This window comes from Odocoileus virginianus, chromosome 6, assembly GCF_023699985.2.
Source record: "Odocoileus virginianus isolate 20LAN1187 ecotype Illinois chromosome 6, Ovbor_1.2, whole genome shotgun sequence".
NCBI classification, from domain to species: Eukaryota; Metazoa; Chordata; class Mammalia; order Artiodactyla; family Cervidae; genus Odocoileus; species Odocoileus virginianus.
In genome coordinates this window covers 33,985,099-34,005,044 of record NC_069679.1, presented here as the reverse complement: position 1 = coordinate 34,005,044, position 19,946 = coordinate 33,985,099, and the positions used below count along the sequence as shown (strand labels likewise).

The 19,946-nt window shown below is 37.6% G+C and overlaps 1 protein-coding gene across 3 annotated transcripts in view; it reads right to left on the bottom strand.

Moving 5' to 3' along the window:
* Positions 1 to 19,946, bottom strand: part of GNG2 (G protein subunit gamma 2) — a 121,541-nt gene that overhangs the window by 82,177 nt on the left and 19,418 nt on the right. The gene's annotated exons all lie outside the window — the stretch shown is intronic.

Sequence of the window (19,946 nt, the reverse complement as noted above, 5' to 3'; positions counted from 1 at the left end):
CATCTACGTCAGACCCAACAAAACCTAAATGGAGGGGCTATTTCTATCCTTAAAATTATTCATGCAAGTCTTTCAAAAGAACCACTTAGAAAGAAAGAAATTCTCTGTCTTTTCCTGTATAATTTAAATACTTCACAATCATTTGTAAGCAGTAATATTAGCCTCAAAGGTTGGAATAATACCACTCCAAAATTTTCAGAATATGAGATCTGTAAGCTAGAATCTGTGGTCTCTAACATAGGTTACCACAGTACAGAGACAATTCACTTGAGAAACCAGGGCCATACATGGAAAATAAAATAAATGGAAACAATACCCTGAGAGCAAGAACCTTATAGAGAACACTCAGAGTGTTAAATCCATAGTCAGAGGGTCTCTCTCCCTTTCATACTGACCTGCCTCCCAACAACCTCATTTCAAGGCAGGACTAGGAAAGAACATCATTATTATGCAGATATTTCCCATGGTCTTCCTTTAAAACATTATTATTCAACACACTGTAGGACATGCTGCTGTTCTAAGCTATGAGATCCTGGCCTCAAACATGGTAGGGCCAAAGCCATGCTCTGACCTGACCCAAACGAGTTCCATCTAGCCTTTCACCAAAGGAGTTCCCTGCCTCCTCCAAAACCATATAAGAAGGGACCCAAGCAATCTGGTAATAATCTCCTCAGGGAAATACAGACCATATTACAAATAGGCATATGTCCCTGGAAAGCAAATTTGATCACTCATTTACCCAGCCAGTAACTTTTTCATCAGTTAAACTTCTCAATCCATCTCTCCTTCTTGAAGTGACCATGAGAGTTCTGATTCAACTGCAAACTTGATTCCATCTGTAAACCTTGCTCAACAGACATCTCTTAATTCTAACATTATCCTTTTAATATCACAACTTCATTCCCACAACTCCCCCTGGAGTTGTGAGCGACATAACCCTGCCTCCCACATCTGTCTTCATTCTTATTAGCCACAGGAGCCATCACTTTTACAGCTGTATGACCTTAGGAAGTCTCCTTCTTCCCAAAGATGATTAAGCCAAGGAAATGTATACATTTCCTAACCATAAATGAATGAATAGTTTGACTCAGCTATATCCACTCCAGATAAAGCCTGACTCTCCAACTCTATTGGGTAAACCCAGAGGTATACAACATTTACTCTTAAATTTCAAAAGGCCAAAGCTTTTCCCTGGCCCAAGGGCTCTTGGTTTATACCCGATGATGTTAACCTTCATTCCCGGAATGCTGCCTTACCAAGAAGAGACCTCGCCTGAGTCACCACTTATACTTTTAACATTATTTGCTCAGGTGGCCCTAGTGGGAAAGTGCCACGGTGGTAAACCTGCTAATGCAAAAGGTGCCAGAGATGCAGCTTTGATCTCTGGATCGGGAAGATCCCCTAGAGTAGGAAATGGCAACCCACTCCAGTATTCTTGCCTGGAAAATTCCATGGGCACAGGGGTCTGGTGGACTACAGTCCATGGGGTTGCAGAGAGTCAGACACAACTGACCACGAATGCAAAGAACAAAAACAAAAACCCCACAACACTCTTCCTTATGCTTCTAAAGGTTTCCCCCTTTATCCATTTTGTTGTGATATTCTCGGATATTATTATTCTCCATTTCCTTATAATTTAATGTATCATAGTTCTGCCTTATATTGTAATGAACTTTTAAGTACATCTGTTTTATGCAGATTAATTAAGCTTGGACAATCAACTGTCTTTCTTTATTTCATCTTGTTTTTGCTATTTCTTATTTATTGTTTATACATGCCATTGGTATTAAACACTGTAGATATACTTCTGTCTCCTTTCTTTTGAAATATGTTTGTTGGAAAGCATTGAGTAAAACGATTTTCACTTAAACCACATCTGTACACCAACTCACACACAATCATGACAATCATCAAATTCATTTTTCTGTTGTTTTCTACATATAGCCTTAGACTTTTACTGCATAAGTAAAAAAAAAAAAATTGAGTTACAGGTTTCAGCCCTTACCTGTCTTACCTTATTCTTACTTTTTAACTGTTACTATGAAACTTCTGCTTTTCCTGGAAGGTCAGAAAGACACAAATTCAAGTTCTACTACTTATAAAAGCAGGGATTCCCTGGTAGCTCAGCTGGTAAAGAATCTGCCTGCAATGCAGGAGACCCCAGTTCAATTTCTGGATTGGGAAGATCCCCTGGAGAAGGGATAGGCTACCCACTCCAGTATTCTTGGGCTTCCCTGGTGCTCAGACAGTAAAGAATCCACCTGCAATGTGGGAGACCTGGGTTCAATCCCTGGGTAGATAAGATTCCCTGAAGAAGGGAATGGCTATCCGCTCCAGTATTCTTGCCTGGAGATTCCATGGACAGAGGAGCCTGGCGGGCTACAGTCCATGGGGTTGCAAAGAGTCAGGCACAACTGAGCAACTTTCATTTTCACTTATCAAAGCAAGTTCCTTAAACCTCTCTGAAACTGTGTTCTCATCTGAAACGAGATCATACTATCAGGGTTTTTTAAGAGTAAATGAAAAAATGTAAAGAACTTGATACATAGTAGCTGCTCCCTAAATACTAGTTCCCTTCTTCTCTTCCTTTTAAGCTTTAGATCACAATCTTATTCTGAAATGGGATGATGTGGTCAGAAGCATTGATCTCTCCTCAGTTGATGTTTTCAGTCTCCCATCTTGAGTTGATAAGGCCGCTACAATATAAAGTTCTTGTTCTGGATCAAAGTGTAAGGTCAGTGACAATTTGGGGTTGGTGGGATATGTGAAAATCTTTCTTTAGCTTTCCCAAATGAATGCTATCTTGCCTGGATCATTTTTTTCCATAAAAAGAACAGCAGATGTTGTTTCATTTCCTTGGGGAGTCCATGGTCTTAATTGTGGCTGCATCTGATATCATTATTTGAAAGTTATCTGGACTTTCTTTCCAAATGTTTTAAAATTTCTTTTTCACTGAGATTGAAGATACTATGAATAGTAAATGTCTTGATATCTTTCTCAGGGTATTCATTTTCATTTATAGGCCAAGTCTTTAATCAATTCTGAAAATACTTTTACCTTATTGATTCTTCAAAATGTATTTCTTTTATTGGCTCACATATTTACTTATTATTTTTAAGTTGAAATTCTATGCTCAATTTTCTATAAATGAGTTATTTTGATTCACCACTGTCTATGCACATTTATTTAAGCAACCTAATTTTGGAATTCATTTAGTAGTTAATAAGCATACTTCCCTAATTAACTATTGATATTTAGCAGTTATCAATGTATTCTTTACTACTTCTAGACATGTCCTTAATTATGGTATTGCAATTTCACTACATGGCCTTTGCATCACAGCTTTATATCTTCTTTCTTATCATTTAGACCATAGTTGAATCATTTTTGAACTCTGAGACTTTGTTGTTCTGAATCAGACAATTTTAAAGTTTATTGTTTATTTGTAATTTTGTTCCTTGTGATTCTAACAGTTAAAAATTAGTTATTTTGAAAACTCTTCTTTGTTTTCTGAATACTGAGGCTGTACTACTGAAAATTTTTCTTTGTGACATTTTCATTGGCATTTTAATGGGTTTAATGTGAAGAAGGCTGTCTACACTGCTACTTAGGCTAGTGTTTTCCAAGAAGTAAAAATATTTCTACATGTAAACACTAGCCTTTAAAAGTAAATACAGGAGTACTGTAGATGTTTTTTAAACTAATGATAAGTTATTATCCAATAAGTAATATTCCTCATCAACTTCATATCTTGAGATTTTATTTTCAAATGAATCTCTGTACAAACAGATAAAAGTATGCTTCAAAGAAAACAGAAATGTAAATACAGTCATTAGTTTCCTCTAAGACCCACCTTTAAATAAGTCACGGCCAATCTAGCACTGAGAGAAGAAACGATGTGCCTAACGACACAAAGTTCAGAGCACAGCCTCTGTCTGCCCCATGGCAGCAAAGCTGGAGTGAGGTCAAGCGGTACAAACCCCTTCTTTAACAGTCTTTAAGTCAGCTTACCACATCCATCCCTGGAGACGGGACCTAGGGACTCCTCTGTATTTTAGCCTGAGAATAAGTTTTAGCCTTAAGAATAGAAAAATTATTTATATTTATCTTTTATCTAACCATTTAACCAAATTTCCAATTCCAAAAGAAATAAAAACTCTTATATACTGAGGAACACACTTTAGAAGTTCAGTATTTATTTGAAAACCATTTGACAGTATTTTTAGAAGATATAAAACAAGATTTGAACAGAGAGACATGATTCCTGGATGTAAAAAACTGCATGTAAAAAAGTTAATCCTTTCCAAATTAATATATAATTTTAACTCTGTCTTAAGCAGAATCTCCAATGATATTTTATGTTGAAACAAAATCAGTTTAACCCTTACATGGGAAAAAATGCCAAATAATACCAAGAAATATTTTAAAAGAAGAGTAAAATAGGACTCAGTTGCTTTTCTATAGATTAAAGCCTAAAATGTAACTATCATAATCAAGATAGTATCATATTGATACAGGAATAGAAAACAGACCCAGGAAATATAATACAAGGTATAGAAATTGATAGATGTATATGTGAAACAATATAGGACTAAAGTTGCATTTGAACTCATAAATAAAATAAATGGTGTCATCAGACTGGCTATACATTTGAAAGAACATAAAGTTATACTCATATATCATACAAAATATATTTCAGATGGATTATATATATATATATATATATATAATAAATCAATACAAGCATTAGAAGAAGAATTAGAAGGTACTGGCTTAGACAGAAGAAGCCTTCCGAAGATAGAAACCATAAAGGAAAAGACAGATATGTGTGACTAAATACTAAAAAATTTTTGGAAAGCAAAATATAATGTAAACAAATCAAAGACAAATAATATGCTGGGAAATAAACAACTGTATCATATAGAACAAACAAAAAATTACTATCATTAATAAACTAAGAGCTCCCAACAAACTGAGGAGTCAAATCATCTTCGAGGCATGAGCAAAAGATGTGAAATAACAATTCACAGAAGAAGCAAAAGAACAATAAAACGTGAAAACAGGCTCAACTCAACAAAATTCATGGGAATATAAGTAAAAATAGAACACCAATTTTCACCCAGAAGAGTAATAATACTCAGTGATGACTAAATACAGAAAACAAGCATTCTCACACTTGCTAATGGAAACCTGAACTGTTACAACTTTTTGGGAAAGGAATCTGGCAATATACTTTTAAATTGGAGATACATGTGTCCTTTGACTCAGCCCCATGTCCCTCCCCCATCTTGGGATTCAACCAGGGTGAAGCACCGCAAGTCAACCAAGGGAGATGTTAATTTTTCTCCACAGGGACAGAGGAGTGAACATGATGCAATCATTAACAAGAGTGAGTGAGAGCCACGCCTATGAGCTAGATGAATGTCTGTGACATTTATCATGAAAACATAGCTGCATGGTAATGCTTACATTTGAAAAATCCTCAAAGATAGGATATGTGTGCATGTGTGATTGAACTGTATGAAACTGCTGATATTCAACCCTTTTTGATCTAATAAAATGCCAATCTTAGTCACAATCTAACATAAATCTATTACATATTTATAAATATGAAAAAAATGTGGAACGATATGCCCTAACATTAACACTGGTAACCTGCTGGAGGGAGGGTAAAAGGGGAAAGGAGAAATTAGCTTCCTCATACATCTTTGCACTGTTTTACCTGTTGAAATTTTTGCATATCAAAAATATCTAAAAAAGAAAAACTTTAAGAAAAAACAGGAAAGGAACAAGACTCTCAGGCTGGCTATTACTTGGAAATATATCTATTGGCAGAATCTAGCAATGGTCCACTTAATTTTATCAGATGTAGTGAACAAACACATTTATTTTCTTGTCTCTTTCAATAAGATGATGCAAAATAAAAACCCAACCAAATATTTGTTAACCAAAACAAATTTCAGAATTTGCAATAAGATTAATAAAAAAAAAATTCAGAGAACATTAAGTGTTAACAAGTGGAGCAAAGTCACACTTTTACACTGCTAATGAAGAATGAATTGGTGTAATCACTTTCAAATGACTTGGCATTACCTAATAAAGTTGAGCATTGCATATTGTATGACCTAGCAACTGAACTCCAAAGCATACATCCTAGAAAAACTCCTGGATGAGGACTAAGACACGTGTACAGAGAGTACTGTGCCCCATTTTCATGAGAGCAAAAAACTGGAAGCAACCTAAATGTCCCAAATGGGTTTAACAGAAAAAGTGTGGGATATTTCATACACAGGAGGAAATACTGATGTACTAATTAATACTAGATAGCAGGGAAAATGAGTGAACTTCAGCTGCATATATCCACCTAGTTAATCTCAAAATATAATGTTGGATAAAAATCTAAGCCAGAGAAAAAGTATGATCCCATTTCAAAAAGAGGTGACACTAAACAATTTAAGAAAAAGCAGAGGAATGACAGGTAAAAGAAAAAGAATCCAGATTATGGCTTTCCAGGAAGAAGGAGAAAGGAGGGGCTTGGAAGAAGCAAACAGGAGTCTTTAAAGATACGGAGAAAAGTCAGGAAATGTATGTATGTTTCACTAATAGTCTTTAATGTGTATATGTGTATACATCCATATATTTTCAGGATGTATGGTATGTTTCACTCACACACACATGTGCACACAGAATCTACAGCTATGCTTGCCCATGCCTACAAAGCCCATTCTATTACTAGAGAAGTCACTTAATCATCTTATATGAATGCTTTGCATTGCAGATGTTTAATATATAAATGAACAGATATATTTTACAGTAATACTCAAAAGGAACAGCCCTGGGAGTCATGTTCTTCCAGAGTCAGGGTAAAGTGGAAATTTCTCTTACACAATTTTTTGTAGTGCACCAGAAACTGGCAAGACTGTATCAGAAAATCCAAGATAAACACACACTGACATAAAAATTTTCAAATCACCTTGGGAAAACTTTGTTAAATCACAGCAAAAAGCAAAGGGAACATTTCTGGGTAGAGTTACATGGGTTTTACTTTCACCCTGGGGTAATCCTTTGATTTACTTTCTAATTTAAATTACATGACACCAAAACTCAAGCCTCGGCAAGTGAGATTTTCAAAAGCAGGGGGAAAAACATGCCATTTCTCAACTACAAAGCTTGAGTACCCAGGAAACACTGATTTATTTGGAATAGACCAGATGAAGCTCTATTTCCAGATATTACAATGTTGGTCCTGATTCACAGCAGTGGAGCAGCTAAAAGCCTTCTATATAAGGTGGTGTTTTACCAGGTGAAGGAAGACAATTAGAAAGGGAGGAAGTCTGTCCTTATTCCCATCCTCCACAGCTGCTGGAAACCAAAGCTGTTCCTCTAATTGAATCACTGCTAATTCTATGCTACTGGCTTCTTTCCTTTCCCAAGGATTATTTTGAATATTTGGACGTCTACTTTGTCACTCTGTTCTGTCTATTGCTGTTAGGAGTTTGGTAAATAATCTGATTTAGCTAAGATGTTTTACCGACAGGATATCCTGTATCTGGTTAACTAAGGCTAGAGGAAAGAGTGGTGAGACAATCTGAAAGCATGTTATTTTTAAAAGGAAAGGAAAAGACACAAAAGTCAAAGTGGCTCCAGGCCCTTCACCATCTCAAGTAAACCAAAACAGTATGATACTGAACTACCTCCCCAAACATAACTTATTTACAGATGCGACATTTTTACTTCCTCATGCTAGAAAGTTCCACCTCATGCTCGTGACCTGGAAATGCAGGTACAGCATGATCAATGAGGTAAGCAGCTCTAAGTTATCTCTTTAGCAAGTGAAAAATGGGAAATTAAATTAATTGCTGTGCCTGAATACATTTCCTTCAGCAAAGTTGCAGAGATTGCTTTTTTAAAAATCAGCTTTACTGAAATAAAATGAACATAAAAATTTACCCTTTTAAATCTGGGCTGGAAAAAGCACAAGCTGGAATCAAGATTGCCGGGAGAAATATCAATAACCTCAGATACGCAGATGATACCACCCTTATGGCAGAAAGTGAAGATGAACTAAAAAGCCTCTTGAAAGTGAAAGAGGAGAGTGAAAAAGTTGGCTTAAAGCTCAATATTCAGAAAACTAAGATCATGGCATCTGGTCCCATCACTTCATGGCAAATAGATGGGGAGACAGTGGAAACAGTGTCAGACTTTATTTTTTTGGGCTCCAAAATCACTGCAGATGGTGACTGCAGCCATGAAATTAAAAGACGCTTACTCCTTGAAAGGAAAGTTATGACCAACCTAGATAGCATATTAAAAAGCAGAGACATTACTTTGCCAACAAAGGTCCATCTGGTCAAGGCTATGGTTTTTCCAGTGGTCATGTATGGATGTGAGAGTTGGACTGTGAGGAAAGCTGAGCGCCGAAAAATTGATGCTTTTGAACTATGGTGTTGGAGAAGACTCTTGAGAGTCCCTTGGACTGCAAGGAGATCCAACCAGTCCATCCTAAAGGAGATCAGTCCTGGGTGTTCATTGGAAGGGCTGATGCTGAAGCTGAAACTCCAGTACTTTGGCCACCTCATGTGAAGAGTTGATTCATTGGAAAAGACCCTGATGCTGGGAGGGATTGGGGGCAGGAGGAGAAGGGGATGACAGAGGATGAGATGGCTGGATGGCATCACCGACTCAATGGGCATGAGTCTGAGTAAACTCCAGGAGTTGGTGATGGACAGGGAGGCCTGGCATGCTGCGATTCATGGGGTCGCAAAAAGTCAGACACGACTGAGCGACTGAACTGAACTGAACTGAAAGTATACAAAAGTCAGTGATTTAGAAAATTAAAAAATTGTGCATCCATCACAACCATCAAATTCCAGAACATTTTCTTCACCCAAAAAAGAAAACCCATAGTTTTTAAGCAGTCAATCCCCATTTTTCCCTTCCCCACCCCAGGTCCTGCAACCATGAATCTACTTTCTGTATCTATAGGATCTTCCTGTTCTGGACATTTTGACAAATGGAGCCATAGATTACATAGCCTATTGTGCCTGGTTTCTTTCACATAGCATAATGATTTCAAGGTTCATCCATATTGTAGTATAAATCAGTACTTCCTTTTTATGGCAAATAATATTCCATTGTATAGATACACCATAATTTTATCCATTCATCAGTTAATGGACATTTGGGTTGCTAATTTATGATAAAGAACAAAAGAAAGTCTAGAAAGCAGAAGGAACCAGCCTTCAGCTCAGAACTAAACCTAAGCCTGGGATTAACAGACAACTACTGTGATACCTGCTTTTACACTCCATTCCTATAAATCATGTTACTCCTAGATTACGTTAGTAGAAATGTCAGCAGTCTTAACATGGGATATAAAATTTTTTCTTATACTATTATTGAGGGAAGAAGAAGGGAAATAGAATTAAAATATAATTGAGTGAACTCCTTTGATAGGTGAGCAGATAAATTGTGGCATACCAATATTCTAGAATATTACTAAGTAATAAAAGAAATAAAATATTCATACATACAGCATGGATGCATCTCCATGTACTTATGTTGAGCAAAAGAGGCCAGGCAAAAGTAAATATAATATATATCTGCATTTACATAAAACTCTGGAAAATGCAAACTCTTCTAGAGTGAGAGAAAGCAGATCATTATTTGCCTGAAGATGGGGAAGGGAAAGGAGAGATTGTTACTGAGCATGAAGAAACTTTTACATGGATTTGTTCACTGTTTTGATGGTGGCTATGCTTTCATGGATGTATGCAGACAATATTCTTCAGCTTTAAATATGTATCATTTATCATATGTCTGTTATATTGCATGTCAATTATATTTCAACAGAGCTGTTAAGAAAGACTATTTTTTAAAAACAGAATATATCACCCCCCTCCCAAAAAAAGTAGGCTTCCCCAGTGGCTCAGTGGTAAAGAACCTGCCTTCAGTGAAGAAGACACAGGAGACACGAGTTTGATCCCTGGGTTGGGAAGATCCCCTGGAGGAGGGCATGGCAGCCCACTCCAGTATTCTTGCCTGGAGAATCCCCATAGACAGAGAAGACTGGCAGGTTACAGTCCAAAAGTTTGGAAAAAATTGGACACAACTGAAGCAACTAAGCATGCTCCAAAAAATGTGAGCATGTAGAAAACACTACCTTTAGTTTGTAGATATGGTTTAGATTAATTCTGTAAAAAGTTAAATTACTCTCATTTTACACACAAGGAGATTTGAGAATGTGAAAGCACAGAAGTTTTCCAAGATGGTCACAGTCAGTACCAGGCTGAAGTCTCAAAATCCATGCCCTTTTCATTACACCACACTGCCTTTCACTATTTCTGTTATAGACCAAACTTTGTTCTGGGATCCTTGGTCCAAGCATTTCCCAAGTCAGGGAGTTTCTGGTCCACAGAACTGTATGTTTTAGGGTGGTACTCCAAATTTGTTTTCTTTTGCCCATCATTTTATGCTGCCACAAATACCTTTCCAATTATGGAGATTAATCCGATTCAATTGATTTACTCATTCTCAGTGGATCAGAATGGTTAATCTGGATTAGATCAAGGCAAGTAATCCTGGTCCCTAGGTCAAAGGAGTGAAAATAATTCATCTGAGATTAAAAGCAAGCTGCACAAAAATGAAAACTGTCTACTCAACCCACCAGAGGTGGATGCTGTACTTCTCTGGGACAAAAGTCACTCCTTTGATTATGAGGCCCAAGAATGTGGACTATTCAGAGTTGCTCTGAGGCGTCTACTTACTTTTCACCACCCCTTCCTCTAAACTTGAACTGTGAATTGAGGTTGCCACCCCAAGTCTGAGCAGGACAAGCACGAGGGTGGTTTCATCACCTCCTTACCTCCTCCTGATCATGTTTTTACCACACAAACAACGAAGTCTCTCCAAATGCTACCGATCGCATCTGGGTCCATTGGAATGAACATGGACTAGGAAACTGATTAAATACAATTAATGAAAAAGTGAAAGTTGGTTAAAACAATTTTTTGATAAGACAGCTTAGATTTGGGGGAGAAGAGGGTGTTATTTCTTTCATGCAAGACCTTCACAATGATGATTAACTGTGGCAAATATCTTCTACTTGCCTCTCCAAACCCATTCTCCATTCCATTCTACCTGGCTCTACACCCTAAGAGACCAAACTGTGGACTCGGCAGCCGGGTTCCTTGTTCATTGTCTTCCAGTTGAGTTTGGTCAATAGTGAGCATAAGCAGATAAGAGGAGAGAGGAGAATTATTTCAGGGTATTTGTTTCCCAGCACCCCTACTGGTAGGATCATTATAATTGGGCCACACCCCTTTCCTGGAGGCCACAGTTCCACGCAGGAGGGTCCTCTCCTCCTAGCCCTCATCCCTCCAGGTCTAGGGGGGTAAAGGAGCCCTGAGAATGTCCATCCTCCCTTGTGGTTTCCCTAAACTCTGTCCATGTCCTTATAAATATTCTCTTTACTAAGCTCTCCTAAAATTAATTGACTTAAGGATGTCGTTGCTTTCAGTGCAACTGACAGTTGCTGAGGGTTAAGACTACGCTTATTCAGAAAAAGAACTTATTCCAAGTTCTCAATTTATATGAAAACACTGACATTCATGGGGTTGAAATCAAGCCCAGACAAAAATAAATAACAGCAAGGTGAGATGTGGAGTAGGGTGGTCAAACAGCACCAATTCGCCCTTCCTGCCTTGGCAATTCTGTAAGGCAAAAGTATAGATTTGTAAGAACAGTGAAGGTGGTGGATGTATCTCTCAGATTTTTAAAATGTGAGAGATGTTTGACATCCAGTTTGCTATGTCATGCTTCTTTATACTTACTGATCATACTTCTACAGTGCCTTCAACCTTTCTACATATGAAATTCCACTGAGATTGAGACTTTAAAGAGATTGAGACTTTAAACCATTCTTTCTGTTTTAATGGTCAAATATAAAGAAAGATATATTTGTTATAATAAAAACTGCCTAAACAGCAAATCGAGGAAAGAGAACAGATTTCAGAGGTGCCATCTGTTTTCTCTCATTGAGAGATAGTATCATATACAGTGAATAATACTATAGAGGTGAAGTGATGCTTCCTGTGAAATGCATTAGATATAATCTCAAGTAGATTTTGATTAGAATTTATATATCAAAGATATAAGTCTATTAAGGTAAAAGATGGACTTTGACCCTATCTAAGCCCCAAACTAACCTCCCATCCCAAGAACTGCCTCAACTATGTCATAACTAAGCAGAATTAACTACTTTAAGGTTGATTTTCTTTGATGATGTCAAAATATCATTTAAAATCTGTAAAGCTCTTTTAAGTGAAAAGGATAAAATGTTGAAATATTAATATGATGCTTTGTTCATTTTTGTTTGGTTTGTGTTAGTGTGTGTGTATTTACCATAGATTAGGACAAAAGATAGAAAAGAGGAACTCACTGGATTAACCTGAGCCAGTGAGGAAAGACCTACCCCTGTATTTACGATGGGTATTTATTAGAACTTAAAGAGTATTTGAAAAGGGATACCAAAAGAAAATCTGGGAATTCTGGCAGCTTTCATTTACTTCTACATAACATCAAATGGTTCTTACAAAGTTCTCAACTCCTATTTTTTAAATGAGTGGTAGCTTCATTCTTTCAACTTTTCCCTAGCTCAATACAACATATCAATGAATAATACTATCTTGCATTTGTACAGGACTTTAAAATTTACAAAGAACTTTCCTATTCATTATCTCAACTCACCTTTGCAGTACTTCAGAGAAAATATTAAAACCCCCATTTTACAGATGAGGAAACTAAGGCCCTAAAATAATAGGATTCTTTCAGTAGCAACTTGAATTAGATTAAAAAATGGGACTATCCTGGCTCACTTCAACTGGATGGATGGACTCCAGTTCTCACTGGGCTCTCTTTCCTTCCCCTTATCTCTCTGTCTTTCTCTCTTTTGCTTCCCCTCTGTGCATCAGACTTTACTCTCTCAGGAGACTGAAACATGGCCTTAGTGATTCTTACTGCCTTGAGGCAGCAAAGGATGGGACCTCTCCTCCCTCAACTTGAGTTGAAAAATTTCAAAGAAAGACTCTATTGACCCTTGCTGGGTTGCAGGCCCACCCTTTGAACCAACTCCTCTGGCCAGTACTCCCCAAACAAACAAAGCAGGAACAGACACAGCCAGCTAGGGAACTGTGAGCAGGGCGTATGGACTGCGTCTTCCCCAAGGAGCAGAATCAGAACGACGTCACAGTTGGATCTTCAGACTGTAAGCCTAACATCCTCTCCTTCACGCCTGGCCTCTCACTACAGGGGCCCTACAGAGTTCCTCTCTTCCTTACGGTTGCCAGTGCAGTCTGGTTCAAGACTTGGAAAAGACCTCAGATTCTTGTCCTGTTCCTGTCACTCGTCATCTGTGTTCATGGGCAAGTTACCTAACCTCTGGCAACCACAGCTTCCTCCTTTGTAAAGCAAGGTAAACAATTTCTGCATCACCGGGTCATCAAAAGGATAAAGGGTGACAACATACTCCAGATGACTTTGAAAATGGTAAGGAACTACCTTAAGGTTTATTACTTGCATTCTGTATGTAAATCTTACAGAAGCTAAAATTACACAGTAACAGTCTTCAGTCATCATTCTCCCTACCACCAGCCCTCTGTTAGCATCACATTGGTTCTGACATTTTTACTCTTTAAGAAGCATCAAATGGTGTCTTGAAAAGATTTAGTCCTGAAGAAAAGTTTACAAACAGATGGTTTAATGGCACTCATCGTACTTTCTCAGTACAGTTTAACCAAGAGATGGAAAATTTTTGGAAGACACACAAGACCACTATTAAGAGTGGTTATCTCCAAGGAGTGGGCTATAAGTTGGTGTTTGGAAAGAACTCTTTTTTACTTATTCCTGTGTTTACTACTCAAATTTTTAAAAATCTTACATACATATTCCTTTCATAATAAAAAAACATTGAAAAATTACACGGTTAGTTACCACAGAAAATGAACATAGTATATATCTAATATAGCATCTGACACTTAAGAAGCTTTCAATATTTCCTGCTTATTGATCAAACTAAGTATTTCTAGTTAGCACCTATCCAACGAAGTCAAGTCCACTTCACTAGACTAAAAGCCAGCTCTAATCTCTATGAAAGTACATTTTCCATTCATCACATTGTGAGGAATGCTCATAACCACCTGCTGAGGATATGGTTTTAAATTCTTACACCTTTACACACCAAAACTAAAAACTACCTTCTTAATGTCCAATTATAAAACAGTACATTCGGCTACCTCTCTACTCTGTTACTGCTGTTTATTAACATCAGAGGATGCTAGGCTTCTAGGAACCGTGCTATCTTACAGCGGAGGGTTTGTATGATATTTCTAAGGAATTAAAGGTTACATGGCAGCATATGCCAAAACTAAAAGACAGATTTAAATAGCATTTAAAAAAATGATGCAACAGCTACAAAGCTTGGATGCTGTGCACCAGCTAAGTGCTATACTGGTTGCCTAGTTACATTTCTGCAAAAGGTCAAAAAAGTTGTCTCTAAATCTAGAAGGAATTAAAAACCTTAAAGTTTTACCATTTTACCCCTATGTAGACATCCCTTAAAATAAGTGCCTGTCGCACTTTGATCAGCTGCCAGCCCTTGGGAATATCTAAGGAGATGTTTTAATAAAAGACATTTCTATATAGGAAATTTGTTACCATGCTCATATTTCATTAAAGTTGCAACATCTGGACTCTTTCTGTTTTGTCATACCCAATTGCAGACCGCTACTACAGGGTATCAAAAAAGTTTCCAACTTAGTTGATATAACTTCTACCCCATGAGAAGTGGAAAAAGTCCAGTGTTTTAAATTGTTAAACTTAAAAAACATTTTTATTGCAATCAGCTTTGTAAATTATAGGCTGTTTATAATTAAGGAACAAAAATATGTATCTTAATAATAAATAACTAGTGTCTTAACTCTCTGAATTTCCTGACTGGTTCTGCTGGCAGACACTTCTAAGTTCAAATATCTTCTCCCAGTAATGGCAAAGGACAGGACAACAATTTTGGTTTATAAATCTAAAAACATGAGTGTATTAAAATGGATGAGATTTCCTCCAGAATTTGAATAGGGAGAAACAGTCTTTTTTTTTTTTCCCCTTCCTCTTGAAGTTCAACATTTTTATTTTGAGGTAAAAATTCAGAAAATATGAAATTAATCATGGACCACTTTAAAGTGTACAATTCAATGGCATTTAGTACATTTAAGACGTTGCATATCTATCATCTCTATTTAGTTCCAAAACATTCCTATTACTCCCAAAGAAACCCTGCATGCAGAGTAGTTTGAGTCATTTGGATCTCCTATTTACATTGACTCTGTAATTTCTCTTTGGAAAGGAATAAAAGAAGCTGAGTTTAATCAACAGCATAAGGATTTCATCTCCTTTCATTTCTTCTAGAGTTTGCTTCACGAAACAACCCAGCTGAGATTCAAAACTGAAAAGAAGTTAGTCTTAACAAAATGAAACCAGGATTGACAGTCCTAGAAGGAAGGAACCCCAAAAAGAGATTGACAAGAATATCAGAGTTAACTCACAATCTATTCAAGCTGTATTCTCATCAGAAACCCAGATCTTACTTCTACGACAGACAGTGCTCAATCTTTCTTTTTTTTTTTCAAGAAAAAGAAAAAAAAAGAGAATTCCTTGTACCTACCACCTAGAACCATTTAGAAGATAGGAAACAAACACATTTTTAAAAAAGCTCCTAAAAGTCAAATTCTATTCTGGGAAAGCTAATGAATTACTCTTTTAAGTATACTTACAATCTCTTTGAATCAGTGGCTTAGAGAATAAAAATCTCCAAATAAATGTCAGAGAAATATAATCAATGAGGCTTTAGGGTCTTTAGTATTCCTGATTTCTCAGTCTGACTTCTCTGTGGATGAGGACATGGCAAGGCATTACGGAGAAGGGAGGAAAGGCTGAATAAGAGTCTTCAACAAGATGCATCCACTTACTTAACATCATAGACACCATGCAGGGGTACACAGGTAACACTGGGAAAATGAAAGAGTGGGCTATGAAATCTAACACTTCATAAATGTTGTTGGTTCTTCTAAGATGACTTGGGGCAAACATATGTATGTGGATACAGATTTTTCAAGAGTTAGGTTTCACCCTCATCCTCAACCCAAACCCTGGAAGTTACTGTCATTATTTTGTTCAATCAAAATTTCTACTTTCACAATTCATCAGCATAACAATCACTTTCTACAAGAGCTGTTTTTAAACATCTTTGGGCTCAACTGTCCGTAATTGCCCAGAACTCTAGTAGTTTTAGCACTAAAGATCCCAACTCCCCAGTAATCCCTCAGTCTTGGCCAAAATCAGGATGGTTTGTTATTCTACAGCTAGCCCTAAGTTTAACCTTCAGATCTGTATTGCTGACCTGTCTAGAAGTGGATAGAGAGGGGACTCACTATAAAATTAGCTGCAACATTTAAAATCTCCACCAAAAATTTCTGGCTATATCCTACTGCAGAGATGGTTTTAAAAAATAACACAGTGATCCATTTCATTCACTAGGCAAGCAATGGTTTTATGCTTTGTGGGGCTGACCTACCTTATGTATGGAAATTAAACCACACTTAGAAATTAGCTAGGATAAGTACCACTACAGTAAAGTTCTAGAATATTGTTATTTTTCCTCCAATTTCCACAGGTTAGAGCCTAATAAATATAGCATAATGTGACAGGCAGACATAACAGCATAAAATAAAAATCTCACATTTCTTTGGTGCTATTCAAAGACCTTGGAACTTGCACACTGCAGGCAAACTCTCCAGAGCTGGAGAAATGCCAAAAGCAGCACAGTCCTCAGAGGCCACACCCACAGCACCAGAAAGTCTGGCCAAGGGAGGAGCCACAGGACTTCAACCTGTCCACTTGATCCAATGCCAAATACTCCAAGAAAACTAAAAGCCTTTAGTGCCCGTATTCGCAAAACAGGATTTGCAGAGTTAAGACAAGAACTCACTTAATCAACTCGGGAACCCTAAACCTTCTCAACCCTATACAATGAAATGTAAGATAATTTGATCTCTGTTACCTGAAGCATTTCTACCTTTCTGAACAATTCACCTTTTTTACTCTGTGGTAGGCATAATAATGGGCTTCCCCCAGTGGCTCAGCAGTAAAAAATCTACCTGCAATGCAGGAGACACAGGAGATGTGGGTTCGATCCCTGGATAGGGAAGATTCCCTGGAGGAAAGCATGGCAACCTATTCCAGTATTCTTGCCTGGAGAATCCCATGAACAGAGGAGCCCGGTGGCCTACAGTCCATGGGGTAACAAAGAGTCAGACACAACCGGGCATGCATGCAGGCAGAATAATAGCCCTCAAATAGGTCCATGCCCTAATTCCTGGAACCTGTGAGTATACAACCTTACATGGACAGAAGGACTTGAAGATACGATCAAATTAAGGACCATGGGATGGGGAGAGTATATTGAATCACCTAGATATGCCAAATCTTATTACATGGGTCCTTAAAGTCAAAGAACACCTACTGGCTCAGTTCAGAGGAACGACTATGGGTGAAAGATACATGGAGATGCAAGGCTGTTGGCTTTGAAAATGGAGGAAGGGAGACTCTAGAATTCTCTCCAGAATTCTTTCTCTCCTTTCTGCCAGAAAGGAACACAGTTCTTTAGACCAGTGAGACCTCTATAGAACCTAACCTGCAGAACTATAAGATAATATATTTTTACTATTTTAATCCACAAAGTTTGTGATAACTTGTTATAGCAGCAAACAAGAAATGAATACATCTTCATCACTGCTGTTCAATTTGCGTAACACTTTAGCAGTATTTTGCTTTAAATCTCAATATTTGACCATTTCTTACCTACTGCTTAATTTGCATCTCTGTACAGACATAAAAATTAGATTTGGTACTAGAACAAATATGCTCAAAATCCCTCCAACAGTGCAAAACAATATTTTTTTTTATGTCTGTTTAGTTTCTTTCTTTAGTTTGTTAGCACAGAGACCACTTATATAAGGAGTTTCTTTGCATAACTGAAACCAGTAATTTTGTATGAAGCAAAAGTGCTTGTACAGAAGACTGAAAATGACAAACAACTTCCTTAAAGGTGTTTTAAGACACAGCAGTCCTCAATGTATCCTTAGGGCACTCTGGATACCAGATTGCTGGAAGAGGTCACTGGCCTTTTGTGAGCCAAGGGCAGGATACCAAGGAATACAATGAATTGCCCCATTCAACAGGACAGCAACTCCCATTGAGAAATCCGCTTGAATTACTTTGAAACATTTAAGTACATTCATTAGTATGAAAGAAATCAACACCAAATCAGATAGAGAACATGAAGTATTTGTTTTAAAAATCTTCATTATTAATAGTATTTGGTAGAAAGTAGGGATGGCTCACCTGAAGACATTAAATACTTCAAACAAAATCTCATTATGGGGTAGCAAAAGCTTTGCATGATCTTAAAAGCACAAAACACACGTACACCTTCCTTCTAATAATCTCTAGACCAGAAATTCTCCATCCTGACTATACATTATAATCACCCAGGAGCTCTTAAAAGCTACAGATATTCAGACCCCTACCCCAAGGGATTCTGATTCAACTGGTCAGTACTTTCAAACACATCCCTGAAGATTCTGACATGTACCCAGGACTGAGAACCACTGTTCTGTACCATCCACGAGCCGTCTACTGGACACACCCATCTGGATGTGGCCACTCCACAGATCTGAATCTGTTCCTCTCTCCCCGTATCTGTAGCCCAGTTATCATTGCCACTGAATCTCCCAAGAGAAACTTGGCAGTTTTTCTAGATGGCCTCTGCTCCTTCCTCTCTAACGAGCAACTCCATCAGTTCTTACATATCCAGCCCATCATTCCCAACACAAGATATATACTGGTCTCCCTTGCATGAGGTTTCTCTCTACTTCTTCTCCTAAGAAGGTTCTGACACTAGTAAATACTAAATATTGGCTGAATGAGTAAAGGGATGAATGGCTGGCTACCTTCAGTAAACTAAGGTTAAAAGTAGGTTTTATTTTTTATTTGCATTTTGCTGTAGCCACTAATAGTTATGTCAATAAACAATAAAAAATCCAACAGCATATTTAAGCCATTGCCATATGATCCAATGGGGAAAGAAGAGAAGCCGACAGGGGTACAAAGAAAAAATACTGGTCATGAGTCAATAACTACGAAAACTGATTGACAGGGATATGGAGGTTCATTATACTATCCTCTCTATTTGGGTACATGCTTGAAATTTATCAAAAGGAAGTTAAATTTTACAATAGGGGGGAAACTCCACATCAGGACGAAAGGTGGAACTAAGTCTCTTGGTTGGAGAGGGCGAATACATTACCACCTGCCTCAGCAATATGTGGCTCAGCTGGTAAAGAATCTGCCTGCAAAGTGGGAGACTTGGGTTCAATCCCTGGGTTGGGAAGATCCCCTGGAGAAAGGAAAGGCTATCCACTCCAGTATCCTGGCCTGGAGAATTCCATGGATGTATCCAGGGGGTCGCAAACAGACAGACACAACTGAGCAACTTTCACTTCTTTCAAGTCTATAGCTAGATTCAAATGACTTTCGTCAGTTTCAAAAGCCAAGTCAGTTTCTTCAAGAAGAAACCCCACCAGTATTAAACAGATCTTTTATTGTTACTGTTGTTGCTGCTGGAAAAGCCCTTATAACATCAAAACCAGTTAAAAACAGGGTTTTCCCTATCTTTCTCCAGTCTAATTTACTCTTGACATCTGTCTTTCATTATCCTCAATGGGTGCCACCAGTTAATCATGTTTGGTGCCATAGGGATACATTTTGTTAAGGCAGTCATCTCAAAGGGTCTCCAAATTCAGGTTTTTAGAAAAAAGCGGGGGGCGAAGGGGGGA